General features: G+C 35.9%; 1 long non-coding RNA gene across 1 annotated transcript in view; it reads right to left on the bottom strand.

Annotated features, from left to right (window-relative positions):
• The window catches only part of LOC147828850 (uncharacterized), a 53,493-nt gene extending 31,505 nt beyond the window's left edge, over positions 1-21,988 (bottom strand). The window contains exon 1 of the long non-coding RNA XR_015449995.1: positions 21,690-21,988. This is a non-coding gene — a long non-coding RNA (uncharacterized LOC147828850). The remainder of the gene's footprint in view (positions 1-21,689) is intronic.
• Between the last annotated feature and the right edge of the window lie 288 nt (positions 21,989-22,276).

Genomic DNA, 22,276 nt, shown 5'->3' with positions numbered 1-22,276 from the left:
TGGCTTCTTTTCTGTTTACCTATTCTCCTTCCTTGCTCTGCCTCAGTCCCTTTAGGAATAGTTTACTGTCCATTTACTAACTCAACTCTCCTGTCCATACTGATGCTTAACTCTCAATATTTGTCAAACTTCTATGGAATTTCTACATGGGAAAATATTTACATATTGGAACATAGCCCCACAAAGTACATCTCCTTTGCAGACTGAGCACTTTGAAATTAAGGAGTAGAGAAGGGCCTTGGAAGCAAGATCTCTCTAACCTTCCTCTCATAACACTTCTCAGTATCTGCTTTCACCCTCAAAGCCACCTGTATCAATTACCATTCAACTTCTTAAGGACATATACAGTAAAACTCCTGTCCTCCCAAATAATTCATAACCTGGAAATAGCTCTCTGGCCTTCAATCATCATTTCTGTGTACAAGAATTCAATAGTGAAATTCTATGATGTACCTCATATGGAAGTATGTCATCTAATCCCCATTCTAGAAGGGTCTTGAAGTGTACACAAGGGAAGGAAATACTGTACAAAGGGGCCAGGGAATTGTATAGGGCAATCCATTCTTAATTCCACATTTAGATAAAAATTATTAACTTTCCTTGTATCTCTGGGTCTTCCTTTCAGTAGTTGCCTGTGCCATGTAAATCCTTTTTTTTACTGCAGCAAAATTAGTAATTCAGTATAATGTTTGTGATTTTGAGGGGTATATGAATGTATGCACATGATATGTTTTCATCTGATTGGAAACTTTACATGTCCCATCCCCAGATTCACTTCCTTAATTGAGAAAAGTGATTTGCTAGTTTTCTGTTATCTTATTCATTCATTTTTAATTTCTAAATATAAAAGGAAATGTGATACACAGTATTCTGAGAATGGTTTATTTTGTTAATATTATGGTCTGCTGTCCCATCCATTCAAAGTTTGCTTATAGTTTGATTAAATGCCATTTCCATTTTTAGGGTCTTTTTTTTGAGAAAGTGCATACCGATTTCCATACTGATTGTACCAATTTACCTTCCCACCAAAAGAGAGAGCACATGTCACTCTCAACATTTCCAACCTTCATTTTTTTATTAACAATGATAGATATTCTGATTGGTGTGAGATGGAATCTCACTGTTTTAATTTGCATTTCCATAGTTACTAAAGTTATTTTTCATAGACATATTGGATGTTTCTTCTCTTTTTAAGAATTATCTTCTCCAGTGATTTACCCTTTTATTGTTTGGAATTTCTTCTTTTACTGCTATCATTTTTTTCTTTTCTTTTTTTTTTTTTTTTTTGGTACCGGGGATCAAACTCAGGTCCTTGGGCTTGCACAGCAGGTGGCGAAACCACTGGGCTAAATCCCCGGCCCCCACTATCATTTTTTTTTGATAAGACATAATTATCCTCTAGTAGAAGAGTAGCTAGCTCTGATTTTCTTCCATTCTGTGGGTTGCCTCTTCAGTTGCTTGATTGTTTGATTTACTGTTCAGAATTTTTTAATTTGATATAGTCCAACTTGTTGATTCATTATATTACTTCCTCATGCTATTGGGTACTATTTAGAAATTCTCTCTGTGACTGCAACTTCTAGGCTTTCCTATATATTTTCTTCCATCAATTTTCAAATTTCCAGATTTACCTCTAATCTGATCATTTTTGTTTTAATACAGGATGAGAGATAGCTTTTGCACATGAATATCCAGGCTTCCACTGGCTCTTATTAAAGAGGCTGTCATTTTTGCAGAATAAGATTTTGTTCCCTTTGTCAAAAATCAAATGTTTGGCAGTGGATGTGGTTGTTTCTGTGTTTTCTGTCTTATTTTACTGGTGTTCATATTTGTTGTTGTGTATTAAAAATGTGGGTTTTTTTCACAATGCATTGCATTTTAATTTGAAATGAAATAGTATGATACCTTCAGAATTATTCTTTTTACTCTGGAATATTTCAGAATTTCTGTGTCATTTGAGTTTCCATATGATTTTCAGTGTTCTTTTTTCTAGAATTGTAAAGAATGGTGGTAATTTAGTAGAAATTACATTCAACCAACAGATTGCTTTTGGCATTATAGTGTTTTTAACAATGTAAATGATGTCACTGAGTTGCATTCACTTCCATTATTTTTTTCAATTTTTTCCAGTTTTCACAAATTTTAATTTTTATATATTTATTGGTGAATATTTGTAGTACATAATGATTAGCTTAATCTCAAGGAGCTGGTTCTCATACATGACATTTATAATTATTTAATGTGAGCTCCTTCCCACCCCATCCTTGCATCTTTTCAACCTCATCTCTCCTATGCATATATTTCTTTCCATCCATTGGCGTTAAGGTGGATTACTGCTTGTTCATCTAGGAACTTTAGTTACATCACTAGGTTATTTATTTATGATCACTTTTTTTTCCAACATAGGCACTGCTCTAAACTTTTTTCAGAACTATTTTCATTGTATCCTTCAGATTCTGATATATTGCATTTCTATCATCACTTATCAGCATTTTTCAGTTTTTCCTTTTATACCTTAAAGATCCATTGATTATTCAATAGTGTAATTTTCAATCACTGTGGTAGTCTTTTTCTGTGGATTTTTGCTTTTGATTTATAGCATATTGTGATATTATAGGACACCTGCAATTATTTTAATATTTTAAGTTCAATAACACTTGTTTTATGGGCTTAAAATAGTGTCTATTTTGGAGAAATTTCTATGAGATACAACCAGGAATGTGTACTTACAGTGGTTGTCTCTTGCTAAATCACTCCCTTTGCCAATAGGCAATGGCCTTCTTTGTCTCTACTGAATCACTTCCGTTTGAATTCTTCTTTGGTGGATTTAAGCATAGCTCCTCCAACTTATTTTAGTCTTCAAGTGGACAGAAGTATCCTTTTCATTTCAATCAGTCTCTTTTTGGGCCACATGTGATTTCTTCAGGTAACATGTATTAGGATGTTGTGTTTTGATCCAATCTATCATTTTATGTCACTTACTGAAGACATAAAACACTTTCATTAAAATTTTTAAGTAGTTTTTATTAATTTATCACATTTTGTTCTTTTCTTAGTGTTTGTTTCATATCTGGTATTTCTTTTTTATCTATTGTCACAATGAGATTAATTTTTTCCCTTAGTCTCATGATTGTGACTTTGCTGTTTATTGGTTTTCAAAATTTCCTTTAGAATTTTTGCAACAAATTTTATTCAGCATTTCTTTAGACTTATCTTTGAAGGTCTTTATTTTTCTTCAATTTGATTAGGTATAGCAGTGTAAGTTTATAATTATTTTCTTCAGGGCTTGAAGCACATCATTTCAAGCCCTTCTGGCTTTTAGATTTTTCAGTTGGAAAAATTTGTTTTTGCCTTTGATTTAATATTTCTGAGGGATTTAGCATTTCTTTGTATCTGCTTTTAACCTTCTATGTCTAAATTTTTTGGCAATTTGAATATGATATGCTATGAGGACTTTTTGTTTTGGTCATGTTTATTTGCCTCTGTTCCCTAGTAGAAGTTTCTCCTACAATTCCAGTGAATAGGTTTTCTATGCCATTGCCCTGTACTCTCTCATCCTTCTTGAGTCTTCATCTTATTCTTTGAGATTTTCAAATGTTTCTCAAATTATCTTCTCATTACTTCTCTTTCTTTATTCTCTCATTAGGTTGATGTTCTAGTAGATCCACTTTGTCATTTAATTCTGATATTCTTTCTTATTATTCATTTTAATTATTGTTGAGAATTTCAAGTGAATTTTTCATTTGACTACTAAAAAATAGACTTCTAGGGTATCTTAATTTTTTCCAGAATTTCTATTTTTTGTAATGACTCTATCATATATTGTACCATGTTTTCCTCCTTGATTCATTCAGTTCTCTATTGTAACTTCTAAGATCTCATGAAATATGTAAGTATTTCATTAATTCCACTTCTTATTTGCACCATCTATCATTGATCATTTTCACTGTCACTTTTAAAAATTATTTGAAATTTCTTCCACTGCAATATCAGTGGGATCAATTTTGGGGAGGAAATTATGAATTTGGAAAACATATTGTTTCCTCCTGTTCTGATGATTCTGTGTGTGTGTGTGTGTGTGTGTGTGTGTGTGTGTGTGTGTGATTGTTGAAGCTTGAAAATCACTGGGAGTGGAGAGTGGAAGACTTTGTGTAGAGATCATGTGAGTAAGTGGTTTGTTGTTGTGATATATCTTCAGCTGTGATGTCTCAGCATGAAAGCATCCAGTCCACCCCTTGATTTTCAACTTTGGCATGAGTCTGAGCTCTTTCCACTTTTTTGAGGACATAATAGCCACCAAAAATGTCAATATCTGATGAATGCACCATATATCAACATGGATTTTAAAACTTCTTTGCAAAATTTACTACCCAGGACAGAGAGGGAGAGTAACAACGTGAGAAAGGAGGAAAATAGGCCTTCATGAGACTATTTATTTATAAGAAATAGGGAAGGAGGGGATATCGGAGAGAGTAGGAGAATAGAATGAACAAAAATGATAAAAGAAGGGAGTATAAATAGAAAATGTGAAAAAATGTAGGGAGGTTGAACACAATTAATAAATTAGAAGGTGTGTTTATGTGAAAAATGTTATGTATGGGTTCATAGGCAGGGAAAGACTTCATTATGTTTTCTGGCTAATCCTGACTAGACAGCGTTAAAGCTTTGCTGGAGAGAACAATTAACCAGAAAAGGGAGAGCTGAAAACACAGAGCACTGAGGCAGATAGCAGGAGCTATAGCCAGGTTAGCATCCTCTACCCACCTACAGTAAAATTCCATGGAGTTGAAAGGGAGAAAGAACAGCATAACTCTTATTTAGTGTATATATAATATATATATATATATATATATGTATTCTAGAGTCAATATATTACTTCTCTAGATATATAATCACTAACTAGAACTTGTATGCAAAATCCCTCCAAACCAACCTATAATTTCCAAAGATAAGTCCCTGATAAGGACAAGCTGGCCCAAGTAGGAATGTGCATGTGGACAGTGGAATCTCAGGGTAGGTCTCAAGGCCTGGGATCCACCTATGACAGTCCAGAGAACCAATAAGGTTTGACAAGTTCCAGGTATGGACCTGGAAGTGACAATCATTTTGATTAAAGAAAGCTGATGAAAAAGGTTCACAGTTAATATGCTTTCTGAAGCTTCCTACCTATGTCTCACAGGGTAGCTTTCTGTGCTCTCTCTGACAGCCTCCTTTCTTGCATATAAAGTGTTTTTGTTTTTCCTTTTAAACTTTGTTCCCTTAACTCCTCATGGCTTAGTTTAAGATCCCAATGAGCTACTCAGACAGCAAAGCTGTGGTGCACATACCCAGACACAACAGTTAGGAAACAACATAATACAACCCAGACTGTGAGGGAAAATGACCAAACTCAGTAACACCCTAAAGCTACAAAAGCAATAGTTTTAATTGTAATGTAATTACACATGCACACACACACATGAATTATTCCTCATTGTGGGGGCACTCCTGACATTTCAATGTCCTTTGTATTGAGAATGAGGTTGACAGTAAGAGAGTATATGCATAATCTGGGTGCAGGTTCAGACCAATTGGCCAGGTTCCTCATATACCCAGCCCTTGCTTCTGGTTGCATGGCTACCCAATGCCTATGAGACATTCAGGTTAATCAGAATGGTTCCCATAGATAAATAGATTATACTGTTTATGTAACAACATAATATAAATCTTTTCCACCCCATGTAACAGAGAAAATAAATCAGCTTTAATTTAATTAAAATGAAAGAATTTCTTTAACTTAAATGTTGTCTACAAGGTCATACATTCTGTTGATGGGTTTGCCAAGAAAAACTGATAGAATATATTTTCTAGATCATGAAAATGCAAATAAGAGAGAATAAGAAAAAACTGTTTTTTATAAAAATGCCTGGAGAGTGGAAAGTGGGAAGTGGAAATAGTAGACAAATATATGAATTTACTAAGAACTTTATGCAATGAGAGAAGAGCCCTAATGATATATCAAACAATAAATATTTATTAAATTCTTAACCCTAATCTGAAAGAAAGCCAACCAGGAATATCTACAAATATAGCTTCCGGAAAAGACAAGATATTGATGTGAAATTAAAAAAGTTTTCATGTAATACTGATGTAATAAAAGGCATAATTTGGTCACTGATTTGAAAATATGAGAAATATATTACACCTTAAATTATTTGGATAAAATAATTAACAGTCTTAAATTATTAAATCATTGATAAAACTTAATTTTTAAAATAGAAATGTTGCACATTAGAAACTTAAAATGATGAATGGTTTGTTCTCCACATGGCTCAGAGGAACACACCTAACAGCTATGATTTCTCACTGATTTTCAAATTGGTAACTTCAGTACATTTCAGTTTCAAAGCATTATACAATGAGAGGCATAATTTTTCTCAAACACTAAGTAGATGGTAATCTTACATGTTTCAATTATACAGAGTTTATGAAATAGTAAACTTTAAGGTGAATAAAGAAAGTGGCAAAGATTATACAAGAAAGGACAGGAATTGTTCTAAATATTTATAAATATATATTAATAATCACCAATTTACAAAAACACTCCCAAAACAGGCAACAATGGATATGTATTTCTCTTTATATATAATTATTATTTTCTAAATTTTCTTCAACATTAAGCTATACCATTTTTCCTATAAATTAAAGCTACTTTAATATAAAATCTAATGCTAAAGTGGGAACTGCTGCCCTGTATTTTTGCTGTGTGTTAATTTTTAAATTAAATAAAAAAGATTTGTAAAACAAAGGAACACTATTCAGAAATATGTACTGTTTATTATGTCAAAATGTTACAGGATTCCAAGCCTTCTGATGATAGTGGCTGGCACTTATTTTATTGTCCTAAAAGTTTTATGTCCATCCTCTGATAAGAGAGACATGGAATTGTTATATATCATGCAGGTGGGCATACTGAATCTTATTATTTCAGTGAAAGAGTGTTTGTGAAATGTTAGAAAAGCATCAGATCTAGAATTTAAATGCACTAAGGTTTTTTTTTTAAATCAGAGATCGAACTCAGGACCTTCCCCTTGCAAGGCAGGTTGAAGCACCACTGAGCTAAATCCCAAGCCCTAAATGCAATAATCTTCACTAGAAAGCAATTGTCTCAAAGTTTGATGTTGAGAATTACTATAGATAGAAAGACATATGAAAAATGAATTGCTTTTTCATTGTAAAATTATTTTAAAATTGAGGTTTGAAAAAATATCATATTGATGTAGTTTATAAAATTACAAAATTTTCACTTTTTGCATAAAAATTTTCATTAATAGGGTAGATTTTTTACACCTTAGATTTAATACTTAATTGATGACTGCAAATTATGATATGAATTTGTAAATACCTGTCTCTCGAAATATCCAAGATCATGTTAGTTAAGTAAAAAGCAGCTGAAAGGGGAAAAAAAGATTTAATTTTTTTAAGTGAGAACAATGAATTTCTGAGAATAAAAAAAGACAAGGGGAAAAGTGTAAATGTCTAACATCTCTGTAATTTTAATTGTCTGCAACACACTTCTTTCTGCAGGACTCTCAGGGCAGCGTTCTTCACTTCTTTGCTTCTGAGACTGTAAATGAGAGGGCTCAGCATGGGAATCACAATTGTGTAAAACACAGAAGCCACCTGATCCCTTCCCATGGAATAGGACGTCATCGGTTTTAGGTAAGTAAAGATCATAATGCCATAGAAGATGGTGACTCCTAGGAGACGGGAGGCACAGGTTGAGAAGGCTTTTTCTTTCCAGCAGCAGAATGAATTTTCAGAATAGTTGAGAGGATGGACAGATAGGATCCAGAAATGGTGATGAGGGACAACCCTAAATTGGATCCAGCACAAATGAATATAATAATTTCAACCTCAGAAGTGTTACTGCAGGAGAGGGATAAAACTGGTGTTGTGTCACAGAAGTAGTGCTGGATGACATTAGACTTGCAGAAGTGCAGTTGGTTCACTGAAACTGTAACCACAGTGCAATATACAAAGGCAATAACATAGCAGCCAGAGAGCAGGGTACAACACAGTTTTGGGGACATAATGACTGGATAGTGCAGTGGGCTGCAGATAGCTACATAGCGATCATAGCCCATGGAGGAGAGAAGGAAAAATTCAGCAGAAAGGAAGAAACCAAAAAAGAACATCTGGGTGAAGCAGCCCTTGAAGGAGATGCTCTTGGTGGAAGTCAGTAAGTTCTGTAAGGTTTTAGGGGTGATGACACTTGAGTAGCTGAGGTCAAGAAATGATAGGTGAGTGAGAAAAAAGTACATGGGGGTGTGAAGCTGGGGATCCAGGCAAATGATCAGTATCATTCCTCCACTCCCCAGCACTGTGATCAGGTAAATCAGGAGAAAGAGCATGGAGAGGATCAGCTGTGTCTCTGCAGAGTCTGTCAGCCCCATGAGGATGAAGTCAGGCACACTGGTCAAGTTCCACCTATCCATGGTTTCCTGCTGCACCTATCTGTTGAACAATAAATTTTAAAACTTACCCTGTCTCCAAAAATATTTTCATTTATGTGAATTCCTCAGTATTTTTATACCCTTCCTAGAAATTAATGAAAACTATTTTGAAGAAGAGTGATAAAATACAATCACCAGGTGTACATATGGCTATAAAATGCCATTTCTTTCTTATACGTTAAAGAGTTATATCCTGTTTGTAACATGAAACCAATGCTATTCTAATCTGTTTCAGTTATTAACACATTCAATTCTCACTAAATATTATAGCATAAGGACACTTACCAACACCCTTAACTTTGGGAAAAGGGCACACAGATTACTTATGCAAAAAACAGCAGTTACATATTGCCTCTGATTCTACCTAAATATTTTTCTTCTTATAACAGACTTACAATACTGTGGTCCTGATCAGGATTCCTTTTACCAATCCTGAATGCAGATCTATAATAGACCATGCTAAAAATTATTTTTAGTGTCGTATTCATTGTCCTTTTGTTCCCAATGACTTATACTAATTAAAGTAATTTCTGTCTGGGGAATTAAGTGAATCACGATAATATTAAATTCCTGAAGACATAGTAACACAGACAGAAAAATCAATCTTTAAAACCTTTGGATTTTTAAAAATAGGCTGCTTCTCCAGATTCCCCTGGCCGAGAGCAGGAATTCTTTTCCTGCTCCCACTCAAATGACTGCACAGAGAATTACTGCTAAGTCTCAGAAATACCGTTACTGCCTGAGAAGAATATTCAGATACCACCCCACTAGGTGAAGGTCTGCTTTTACTTGGAAATGGGAGGCGAGGAGCTTGGGTTCACCTGAACATGAAAGCCCTGGCAGAAATTAACACAGGTAGACAGAGATTTGTGGGGAGTAGAGGCTCCTGTCTCTCCTGTGGAGTAAAGAAACCCTGTTCTTTCCACCAAAATGACTTTTCCCCACCTTTGTTGAGGCAGCCAGAGGCAGAATGGACCTTCAGCTCTGGTAACAATGTACATTTTGACTTCCCAGTCAAAATCAATTTTCCTAAAAAAATTATATTTTAGAATATGTACATTGCTTGAACACATTGATTTCACAAACTCTATATTCTTTTTTCTGAAAACCTTAACATTTCTTATGGTGAAGCCCAAATGATATGTGTGTACATATTTTTTTCATAAAACCCCCTTTATTTTATCTAGTATAATCCCCTCCTGTTCTCAGAATGCTACTTACTCTCCACTAAAGTTGCTGAAAAAATTGTCTTCCAATGTTGTCTGTTTAGAAATTTTTCATGCACAAAATGTTCTCAGAAATAAAGTAGGAAATCATATAGTGAACTGAATACTGTAATTTGTTTGCTTTTCTAGGGATAATTTATCATTATGTTTTTCTGCATTCATCTTTTTATTCTGAAGTAAACTGTATCACCCTAGAAATTTTGTTCAAGCCCTGAAGTTTCCTCTGAAAAGAGTCTGAGGGAGACCTGTGAATGGAAACAGACCAGTGTGTGCCTCTCCTCCCAGTCGGCCTTATATAATGCACATTCAGAACACTGCAGCATTTGGTCATCCTTGGGGAGCAATTTCTAGGGAAGATTCCTTGGCCTGATTCCAAGGAGAAAAGTTCAAGGATTTAATGAGCACAAATTTTCATCTTTTCCCTTAGAAGTCTCACATTCAGACCAAAACACTTCACCTCATCACGTGATGCTCTTAGTTTCTGCTGAACTTCATTTACTTACTCTTTAATTTGACACAGCATTATGTAAATTTACCAGGAATAATGTTTACAGTTGTGTGATTAATCAGGAGTTATTGGGCTAGGAAGTTAGAGAAGAAATTTCTTGAGTCATACTTTCTTTACAGTTGACACTATGAAGGATGGAATAATAAAATTTTTCCCTTGGAAATGTTTTATACTAAAGTGAATGACATGGACATAAATATAATGCTTATTCTTTTTAAAAATTTAAAAAACTTAAAATTCAAAGAAGAGAATAAACCAATTCAAGACATTACATTTTGTTTTCATAATAGTAATTCCCTTCAGTATTTTACTATTTGTGAGAAAAAAATAATTTGGATATGTACTTTTAAGTTTGCATAATTATTAGAGTACAGTGCATTGAGTATTTTATCCTAGTTTTTTTATGACAGAATATATTCTGCCAGGACCAGTCATGTTAGCCTAATACTAAGGAGCCCCCCACCCATGTCTCATGCATTAGACAGGACTCCAGTCTTACTAACAGAACTGAGAAGACAAATACGCATCCTCAGGCCACACAGGAGTAAGGCAGAACCTACATTCTGGTTTTTCTGTCTGCCTGACTTCATCTACAGATTACATTCATGTAATATATTTTATCATTTAAGTGTACCTGATTTTTTTATTTTATAAAACAAAAATAAGTAGAAGGACATAATCAGCCTAGATACTCCCATAAAATTGATAAGGATTAGTGGAAAAATATCTGCTTGTTTATATATAGTCATGTAAGATGTTGTCTTGAGAAGAATAACAAGAAATTAAACATAATATTAAAGCTCAAGGACATTATGAAGGGGTAATTGAGGGCAAGGTTTAGGGCCTTGTTGCAGAACTTTTCTATGAGGTTGAATTTTTAGCACTGCTTTATGAAAACAGAATAATCATCATTAATGTCAATATCCAAAGAACAAATCATTCACCAACATATAATTAAGAATTTCTTTGAGCCCTTCTCCAACATATTTTCTAATTTAGGATCAGAAGGGAGGAGGGAAGAATTAGGTGGGTAGGGTTAGGGGATAAAGGCCTTAATGACTCTCTCTCTCTCTCTCTCTCTCCCTCTATATATATATATAGGAAGGAGGGGATACTCAAGAGTTATGGGAGGAGAAGGAATAAAGAACAGAAAGGAGGCGAATAATAATGAAAAGGGAGAGAAGTAGGGGAGAGTGGAACCAACTAAAGAATTAACAGATACCTGTGTGCTAGAATGTTAGAAAGCCTGTGGAAAAAACCCTGACAGGAAAGAATCTAATAAAACAAGGTAAGACCTTGTAGGTGCACACACAATAGCATAATGCTTACAAAATCACACACATGGTGATTCTGCCTGATTGAGGGGCATCTGGACTGGGGACCAGTATTTCCTCTAGAATGCCACTGTGGGACAGGGCCTAATAGAAGGAGCAACATGGAAATCATGTTGTCTTTCCCTGTGTCTCTTAGCCTCTGTCCAGGTGAGAGAGGCCATTTACTGCAGTCTGGAGCTGAGCCCTGCCCTCCGTGGTGACCTCTGTCCTCTGCCAGGTTTGCACTTGGGGAACCTGGACCACAGCTGCTCTCATCCCCTCTGCTGTTCAAAGCCAGCATGAGGGGGAAGCATGGTGTCTGCATACTCTGTGTGCAGGTCCCAACCCTGGCCCCAGTGCCTCAGTTCCCAGACCTGACTCCCAGATGCTTGGATGCCCAGTGTCTATGAGCTTCCCTGGTTATTCTGACAGCCTCCAAGCAGAGCAGACAACCTGGGACATCAGGGTGTTCACTGAGATATGGAGCTGAACACTCCTTCCCTTCCTCACTTCTCTGCAGCCCTGCTCCCAGCCTCAGACTCCCACCTCCCACAAATCCTCCTGTGCCTGAGCTCTGGCCTGCAGCAGTGTTCAGAGCACCTTGTTTTCCATATCCTGGCCTTTTGTGTTCTGCTGTTTCCCTTCACTGGGCTAGATATGCTCAACACCAGCTGGGCTCTTGCTCCCTTTCTCACTCCATGGAGAATTTCCTACCCTGGTGTCTGCTCTCCAGACAGCTAGGCAGAAGGCCATTTTCCTCAGTCCCTTGATTTCACTCTTTTATGTCCCAACTGACCTTCTTTGGGCTCCAACCTAACTATTAAGAGGGTCTCACTGTCTGTCTTGTGATAAGTGCCTGTTGCATCTTGAAGACCAGGACATGTGGGGGTGTCTGATCTCCTACTCCACCTACCAAAATAGAAAAGTTATTCCAGATACCTCTCAGCATGAGTGTTGTCCAATTTCTTCTCCTGCTTGTCCTAATTAGACAGAGGGAAAGGGGGCTTCCAAGATGGCACCAGACCCAAGGCTGTCTCACTGCACAGGGAAATACTGAGAAGCACCACTACCTTCCTACTTGCTAGTGTCAACTCAGGTCTCCTTCTCAGGCTCTATCTCTGTAGCATAGTTGACACTTATAATATGGGGAGGTTTCTCTCTTATCAGCATGAGCAAGGGCAAATTCTCCTCCACACTGAGCAACCATTTATTCTGTGCCTGTGAAGTACTTCAGTTACTCCTCTTTTTAAATACCATATATCTGAATTTTACCTGATTGGTAGCTCTCTTGTGTCCTAACCTAGTGACCCTGTGGCTATGTAATCTCCTCACAATGCTGAGAATCTGCTGACTTGAACAAATATCTTCAACTTCATGACTTCTATTATATGAAAAACTCAATATAAATAATGTGAAGAGCAAATCAAAGAAAAGCAAGACAGATTGGTGCATTTCTGTAATCACAGCACATGGAAAACTGAGACACGAAGATAACAAGTTTGAGGTGAACCTGGACAACATAGCAACACATTTTGTTAAATGGTCCCCCATCATGAAAAGGAAGAAAAGCTAGATGTAGGCATGGTGACATCAGTCTAATCTAAGCACTCCAGACTTAGGGTTAGGAGGATCATGTCCAGTGGCTGCCATCGTGAGTCCATGTCCTAAACAAAACTATGTAGTGAGGCCCTGTCTCAGACAGAAAGAGAGAGGGGGGGAGGGAAACAGAGAGAGAAGAGAGAGGAAAAATATGAAATAATATAAAATAATTTTGGGGTGATGGGACAGGGAATCAGGGAATAGTAAGAAAGCAGAGGGCAGGAGAGCTAGGGTAATTAAAATGATCAATATTTATATGTACCAATTAAAAATACTCCAAAGTGAATTGTAAGGGATGTTGGCCTTAGCCTTGCCATTTTTAGCCTCTTGTTGTGTAAAATTTATGGAATAAATTAGCATACTCATCATAGTTAAATTGTCTTTGTTTTAACATTTTCATAACTAACAAGATTTCCTAAGACAATGAGGAAAATTTCCTCCCTTTCAACAGTAATAATGTGCATATCTATGCCTCTTATTAGCTACTGAACAATTTTATCAATGCCTATACTTTCTGTGGTTATATCTCCATGAAATATTTGTACTATTTCATTGTATCCCAGATGAGAAAACAATATATAAAATTTTTAAATGCTTCGCTCAATGTCACATACCTCTGTAGAATGATGTCCAAATTAACAGTTAACAGAAGCTCTGTTGCCTAGCAACAGAGCTTCTGTGTTTGATTACTTATTTTAAAGAAATATAAAAATTGCCTGATTTTTTCACTTTGATATTGAAGATCTTCACTAACTCAATGACAGAAGACAGAAAATTAATATATACAAAATACTTTATAGAAATGATTTCTACTGGATTTGATAAGTCACAGCATTCATTGGGACATGCAGGGTTTACATATTTTTGGCATGAGTTAATAGAATAGAGTCTCAAAAATATAAGTTGATAGTGCTTCAGTAAATCTGGTATTACACATAGAAAATATTCTCAACTTAATAGCAATGTATAAGAGAGGTTCCATTCACACCTAAGTTGTAAAAACCTGCAATAAAACTGAACCAGGAAATGATTTCTGACCAGAACAATCCTGTGCTGCAGGTAATCAGGTAGCAGACAAAAATCTCCTCCTAGGTCTAACAACTCCCATACCTAAAGCATGTCCAGGTCTCACTCAGGCTTGCCCAACATGTTTTCTTTCATTGTCCTTTGTTTTCAGTAGAGTTTCTCTGACCCCTGCTTCCTTGATATATAAAGAAGTTGGATCCTAGTGTACCTTTCTATTGAATTGTATAAACTGAATGTATCTATGTCACCCAGTGAACTAATGTTAACTGTCTGGCCACTGTATCCTCACCCCTCTATTCTGAAATCTATATAAACTCTGTTCAGCAGCCAGGTGGGACTGATTGTTTTGTGGAGAAGTCCCCAATCAGTCAGGTAGGGAAGTAAACCTGCTTGCAACTTCCAGTGTGTGTGATGGTTTCTTCTTGGCATGACTCTTTTATACCACCTAGAGCTACAACACTGTGAGATATATTTGCTACAGTATCTTGGTGCATTGGGTAGAAAGATTGACTATGCTGATAAGTTTAAAGTCACACTCAAAGCCTTTGCAGGAGGAGCAAAGATTTCCCCAGAGAACTAGATGGGTAGGTGCACCCTCGGGGATTATTCTGTGTCGCCTCAGAGCACCTGGGTTGCTCTCTCTACCACTTGCAGTTCCCTAAGAACCAGAAGGAAAGAGGACATGGGTTGAGTTTCATCCCACATAGTCATTGGATAAGGTAAGACCACCAGGACACCCCAGTTGTTTGTTATCTGTTTAAACCTGCCATGTTTGGGCAGAAGGAGGGCCTGGCCACTTCTCTAGGTGGATAGAGTCCTCATTTGTTTTGGAATGAGAACAAGATTCTCACTTGTGTTTGGTTTACATTTCCATCTTGCCTGCTGACTTGTTTTGTTTATTAGTTCAAATTAGTTTAATTATTGCCAGCCTCTGCCTCCCTTCCCATAAGGACAAAGTCCCTGGGGAAAAAGGGTTGGCATGTTCAGCCTCTGAGTGCCTAGAGTTTAAATATCAGTCCTGCCTGCCTGCTGGATTGTTTTGTTTGTTACTTTAACTTAGTTCAATTATTGACTACTGAAGGATTGACTTGTAATGTATCTTAAATTCATTTTCCAGAATTTCTATTTTTAGTAATGCAGTCTATCATATATTGTACCATGTTTTCCTCCTTGATTCACTCAGTTCTCTATTGTACCTTCTATGACCTCAGGAAATATTTAAGTATTTCATTAATTACACTTCTTATTTGCACCATCTTTGCTATCATTGATCATTTTCACTATCATTTTTATAAATCATTTGAAATTTCTTCCACTGTAATATCAATGGAATCAATTTTTGGAAGGAAATTATGAATTTGGGAAACATTTTTCCTTTTTTTCTGATGATTCATTGTGTGTCTCTGTGTGTGTCTGTGTGTGTGTGTGTGTGTGTGTGTGTGTGTGCGTGTGTGTGTGTGATTGTTGAAGTTTGAAGATCACCGGGAGTGGAGAGTGGAAGAACTGTTGTGTAGAGATCTTTTGAGTAAGTGGTTTGTTGTTGTGATGTATCTTAGGCTGTGATGTATCAGCATGAAAGCATGAGGTCTAATGCTTGGTTTTCAACTTTGGCATGAGTTTGAGTTCTTAGCACATTTTTGAGGTCATAACAACCACCAATAATGTCAATATCTGATGAACACACCATATATGAACATTTAATTTAAAACTTCTTTGCAAAATTCACTACTCAGGAATAGAAAGGTAGAGTAACAAGGTGGAAAATGAGGAAAATAGGCATTCATGAGATTATTTATGCAAAAGAAAAAGGGAAGGAGGAAATGTTTGAGGGAATATGAGAATAGAAGAAATAAAAAAGGTAATAGAAGGTATTATAGATAAAAAAAGAGAGAAAAAATGTAGGGAGGTTGAACCTAATTAATAAACTAGCAGATGCATGTATCTGACAAATGTTATGTATGGGTCCATAGGCAGGGAAAGGACTCATTAGGTTTTCTGGTTAATCCTGATTAGCAAGTGATAAAGCTTTACCGGAGAGAGCAATTAACAAGACAATGGAGAGCAGGAAAAACACAGCACTGAGGCAGATAGCAGGTGCCATATCCAGGTTAGCCCCCTCTACCCGCCTACAGTAAAACTCCATGGAGTTGAAAGGGAGAGGGGCCTACATAACACACACACACACACACGTATATACATACATATATATACATATATATGTATGTATATATATACATATATATACACACATATATACACATATATACATACATATATATACACTCTAGTGACAATATATTACTGCCCTACATATGTAATCACTAATGAGACCTTGTATGTAAAGTTCCTTCTAACCAACATATAAATTCTAGAGACAAGACCTTGATAAAGACAAGCTGGCCCATCTAGGAATGTGCATGTAGACAGTGGAACCTCAGGGTAGGGTTCAGGGCCTGGGATCCACCTATGCCAGTCCAGAGAACCAATCAGGTTGTGACAAGTTACAGATATGGGCCTGGGAGAGAGAATCATTTTGATTAAAGAAAGCTGAAGACAAAGGTTCACAGGTATTAGCCTTTCTCAAGCCCCCTACCTACTTCTCACAGGGTAGCATTTGTAATCTCCCTTCTAGCCTCCTCTCTTGCAAATAAAGTGTTTCTGTTTTTCCTTCTAAACTTTATTCCCTTAACCCCTTGTGGCTTATTCAATATTCAATATTTTAATATTCAGTAGTTCAATATTCCAATGAACTATTCAAACAGCAAAGCTTTGGGGTGCATGTCCCAAGACTCAACAGTTAGAAAACCACATAAAACAACACTGGCACTGACTGTAAATGACCAAACACAGTAACACCCTATATCTACCAAAACAGTAGTTTTAATTATAATATAATTACACACACACATACCCTTATTATTCCTCCTTGTCAGGGCACTCCTGACACTTCAATATCCTCTGTATTGAGAATGAAAGTGACAGTAAGAAAGAGTATCTGCATAATCTGTGCACAGATCCTGAACAATGGCCCAAGTTCCTCATATACCCAGCACTTGCTCCTCATTGCATGGTGATCCAATGCCAATGAGCCAATCAGGTTAATCAAGATGACACCTATAGATCAATAGATAACAGTAGGTTTCTGTAATAACATAATATAAATCTTTGCCACCCCACATAACAAAGAAAGCAAATCAGCTTTAATTTAACTAAAAGGAAAGAATTTCTTTAACTTAAATGTTGTCTACAAGGTCATACATTCTGTGGATGGGTTTGCCAAGAAAAACTGATGGAATATATTTTCTAAATCATGAAAATACAAATAAGTGATTAAGTTATAATTTTGTCACTGATTTGAAAATATTAGTATATAACCTCTTAAACTATTTGGATAAAATAATTAAGTCTTAAACTATTAAATCATTGATAAATCTTAAATTCTTTAAAAAACCTTAATTCTTAAATGTTGCTCTTTAGCAACCTAAAATGATGAAATAGATTTTACACAATGTGATCCTAATTTCAAAATATAGTTCTTTCTATAATCACATTTTTGGAGTAAAACAATCAATGTAATTATTCTTGAACTAGTTCAAATAAAGTAGCTTACTTGGGAAATGGAACTATACATTATACACTAACCTCAAGATATCAAACAGAATTTTTAAATGAACATTATAAGTGTAGAGATAAAATATTTTTAAAATAGGAGATTTTTATCCCTCTTCTTAATCTAATCTTATGGACGGTCATATATTGTAAATTCGTTGTCAATTATTTCTTTTGTAACAGGTTTACTTTAAAACTATAACATATGATGCAAATGTGATAATCACTAATTTATTTTGAAAGAATACTATGAACCTGAAGACATCAGGAGTAAGCCAAATAAGCAAGCGGTTGAAGCTCATTGTCATGTCACTGAAAGATTTGGTCTCCACATGGCTCACAGGAACACACCAAAGAGCTGTTTTTGCTCACTGACTTTCAAATTGGTAAATTCACTACGTTTCAGGTTCAAAGCTCTATAAAATGAAAGTAGTTATTTTTCTCATATGCTGAGTACATGGTAATCTTACATGTTTTAATTACACAGAGGTTATTAGATAGTAAACTTCAAGGTGAATAAAGAAAGTGGCAAAGATTATACAAGAAATGACAGGAATTGTGGTAAATATATATAGACATATAATAATAACCACTGATAAAAAAACATGCACAAAACAGGCAACAATGGATATGTATTTCTCTTTTACATATAATCATCATTTTTAAAATTGTCTTCAACATTAAGATATATCACTTTCCTATAACTTAATTCTACTTCTATATATTACCTAATCCTAAAGTGGGAACTGCTGCCCTATATTTCAACTATTTGTTAGTTTATAAATTAAATTCAATAAAAGAGATTTGTGAAACATAAAGGAACACTATTCATAAATATGTAATGTTTTTATGTCAAAATATTATAGGAATGCAATCCTTCTGGTGATAATGGCTGAGACTTATTTTATTCTCCTAAAAGATTTATGTCCACCTCCTGATGAGAGAGACATGGAATTATTGTACATCATGCAGTTGTGCATAATGCACCTTATTGTTTCAGTGAACTAGTGTTTGTCAACTGCAAGAGAAGCCCCAGATGTAGAATCTAAGTGTGGTAATCTTGACTTGAAAGCAATTGTCCCAAAATTTGCTGCTGAAAATCACTACAAATGGAGTAATATATGAAAAATGAAGTGCTTTTTCATTGTAAAATTACTTTAAAATTGAGGTTTGAAGAAATATTATATTGACATAGTTTTTAAAATTACAAAAATTTTCTTTTTGCATAAAAGTTTTCCTCAATAGCACAGATTTTTTGCACCTTAGATTTAACACTTAGTTGATGATTACAAATATAAAATGAATTTGTATGTATCTGTCTCTCAAAATATCCAAGAATGAGTTTGTTAAGTAAAGAGCATCTGGAAAGGGAAAAGAAAAAGATGAAATTTTTAAAAATGAGAACAAAGAATTTCTGAGAAGAACAAAAGACAAGGGGGTAAATGTAAATGCCTGGCATCACTGTTATTTCAATTGTCTACAACCCACTCTCTTCTGAAGGACTCTCAGGACAGCATACTTCACCTCTTTGTTTCTGAGACTGTAAATGAGTGGGTTCAGCATGGGGATCACAATTGTGTAAAACACAGAAGCCACCTGATCCCTTCCCAAGGAATAGGAAGACTTTGGTTTTAGGTAAGTAAAGATCGTACTACTGTAGAAGATGATGACTCCCAGCAGATGGGAGGCGCAGGTGGAGAAGGTTTTTTTCTTTCCAGCAGTGGAATTAATTGTCAGGATAGTGGAGAGGATGGATACATAGCTTGCACATATGGTGATGAGGGACAGCAATAAATTGGATCCAGCACAAATGAATATAATGATTTCAACCTCAGAAGTGTCACTGCAGGACAGGGCTAAAATTGGGGATGTGTCACAAAAGAAGTGCTGGATGACATTAGAGTTGCAGAAGTTCAGTTGGCTCATGGAAACCATAATCACAGTGCAGTATACAAGGGCAATAACATAGGAGCCAGTGAGCAGGGCACAGCACAGTCCCATGGACATAATGACTGGATAATGCAGTGGGCTGCATATAGCTACATAGCGATCATAGGCCATCGAGGAGAGAAGGAAACCTTCAGCAGCAACAAAAACTATAAAAAAGAACATCTGGGTGAAGCAGCCCAGGAAGGAGATGCTCTTGGTAGCAGTCAGTAAGTTCTCTAAGGTTTTAGGGGTGATGACACTTGAGTAGCAGAGGTCGAGAAGTGACAGGTGAGTGAGAAAAAAGTACATGGGGGTGTGAAGCTGGGGATCCAGACGAATGATCAATATCATCCCCGAGTTCCCCAGCACTGTGATCAGGTAAATCAGGAGAAAGAGCACAGAGAGAACCAGCTTTGCCTCTGCAGAGTCTGTCAGCCCCATGAGGATGAAGCCAGGCACACTGGTGCAGTTCCATCTACCCATGATGTCCTGCTGCACTTATCTGTTGAATTATAAATTTTAAAAATTACCCTGTCTCCAAAAGTATTTTTATTTATGTGAATTGCTCGCCATTTTTCATAGCCTTCTTGGAATTAATGAAAACCATTTTGAAGAAGAGTGAAAAAAATACAAAAACCATGTATGGATATGGCTATAAAATGCCATTTGTTTCATATACATTAAAGGTTTACAACCCGTTTTTAGCATGAAAATGATGCTGTTCTAAACTCTTTTGATTATTAACACATTCAATTGTCAGGAGAATACTATACCATAGGGACACAGCCACATCCTTAACTTTAGAAAGAAGGCACAGAGATTACTTATGTAAAAAAAGAGCAGTTACATATTGCCACTGATTGTACCTAGATATTTTTACTTCTGATAACAGACTTATAATATGTGTTCCAGATTAGGACTTGTTTTACCATTCCTGAATGAGGATACATAATTGACCAGGCTAAAAACAATTGTTAGTGTCTTATTCACTATTCCATTTCCCCCCAGTGACTTATTATACTGATTAGGTGAATCACAATAGTATTAAATCCTGAAGATATAGTAACTCAGACAGAAAAATCAATCTTCAAACTTTTGGATTTTTAAAAATAGTCTGATTCTCCTGCTTGCCCTGGCTGAGAGCAAGAATACTTTTCCAGTCCCTTCACAAATGACTGCACAAAGAGTTAATGCTCCATCTCACAAAATATCATGACTTCTTGAAAAGAACATTCAGATACCTACCCAGGAGGTCAAGGTCTCCTTTAACTTGGAAAAAGGAGGCAGAGAGCCTGGAGTCACCTGGACATAAAAGCCCTGGCAGAAATTAACACAGGAAGACAGAGATTTGTGGGGAAAAGAGTTTCCTGTCTCTCCTGTGGAGTAAATGAACACTTTTCAGTCCACTGAAATAACCTGTTCCCATCTTTTTTGAAGCAGTCAGAGGTGGTATGGACCTTGATCTCTCGTGGCAATGTGTTTTTTAACTTGCTCATTCAAAATGAATTTCCTTCACAATATTATATTTTCAGAATATGTACATTGCTTGTATAGTTTGATTTCACAAAATATTGATTTTTCTGCTAATTTAGCATTACTTATGGTGACATACAAATGTTATATATCTACATTTTTATTATAAAATCCCCTTTATTTAATCTAGTGTAATACACTCTAGTTCTCAGAATAATACTTTTTTTATTAAATTCTTTTATTGGTACATTGTAGGTATACAACACAATTACATTACTCATTGGGAATTGTACCTTTACATAATGCATCTTGGTTCTTATTTTTTCCCCATGTCTAGCCCTCCCTTCATGCCCTCCACCCTTCCCTATTTACAAAGACTTTATTTCCGTTTTATTCATTTCTCATCATTATTTCTTTCCCTTCTTTCCTTTTCCCTGCCCCTCCCACTACCCCTACCCCTTTGGACCTTTTCTTCCTATTTTGCATTATTGATTCTCAGAATAGTACTTACTGTGCACAAAAGTTGCTGAAGAAATTGTCTTCCAATGTTGTCTATTTAAAAACTTGTCAAGCACAAAATATTCTCAGAAATAACACAGGAAACCACATAGTGAGATGGAAATTATTGTAATCTGTTTGCTTTTCTAGAGCTAATTTATCTTTATGCTTTTCTGCATTCATATTTTTATTCTGAGGTAAACGGTATTACCCTAGTAATTTTGTTCCAGTCTTGATCAGATGGAAAGGTCACCTCAAAGTTTGCTCTGAAAAGAGTCTGATGGAGACCTGTGAATGGAAACAGACCAGTGTGTGCCTGTCCTTCCAGTCAGCCTCATATACTGTACATTCAGAACACTTGCAGCCTTTGGTCATCCTTAGGGACCAATTTTCAGGGAAGATTTCTTGGCCAGATTCCAAGGACAAAAGTTCAAGAATTTACTGAACAAAAGATTTAGTCTTTTCCCTTAGAAGTCCCACATTTAGAACATAAACACTTCGTCTTCTCATGTGATGCTCCAAGTTTCTGCTGAACTTCATTTATTTACTTTTTAAATTGACACCTAGTTATATAAACTTGCCAGGAATAATGTGTACATT

This window comes from Heterocephalus glaber, unplaced genomic scaffold (genome assembly GCF_053883595.1).
Source record: "Heterocephalus glaber isolate CG9 unplaced genomic scaffold, H.glaber_assembly_v1.0 deba00000896, whole genome shotgun sequence".
Classification (NCBI taxonomy): Eukaryota; Metazoa; Chordata; class Mammalia; order Rodentia; family Bathyergidae; genus Heterocephalus; species Heterocephalus glaber.
This window is presented reverse-complemented; position numbering and strand designations above follow the sequence as displayed.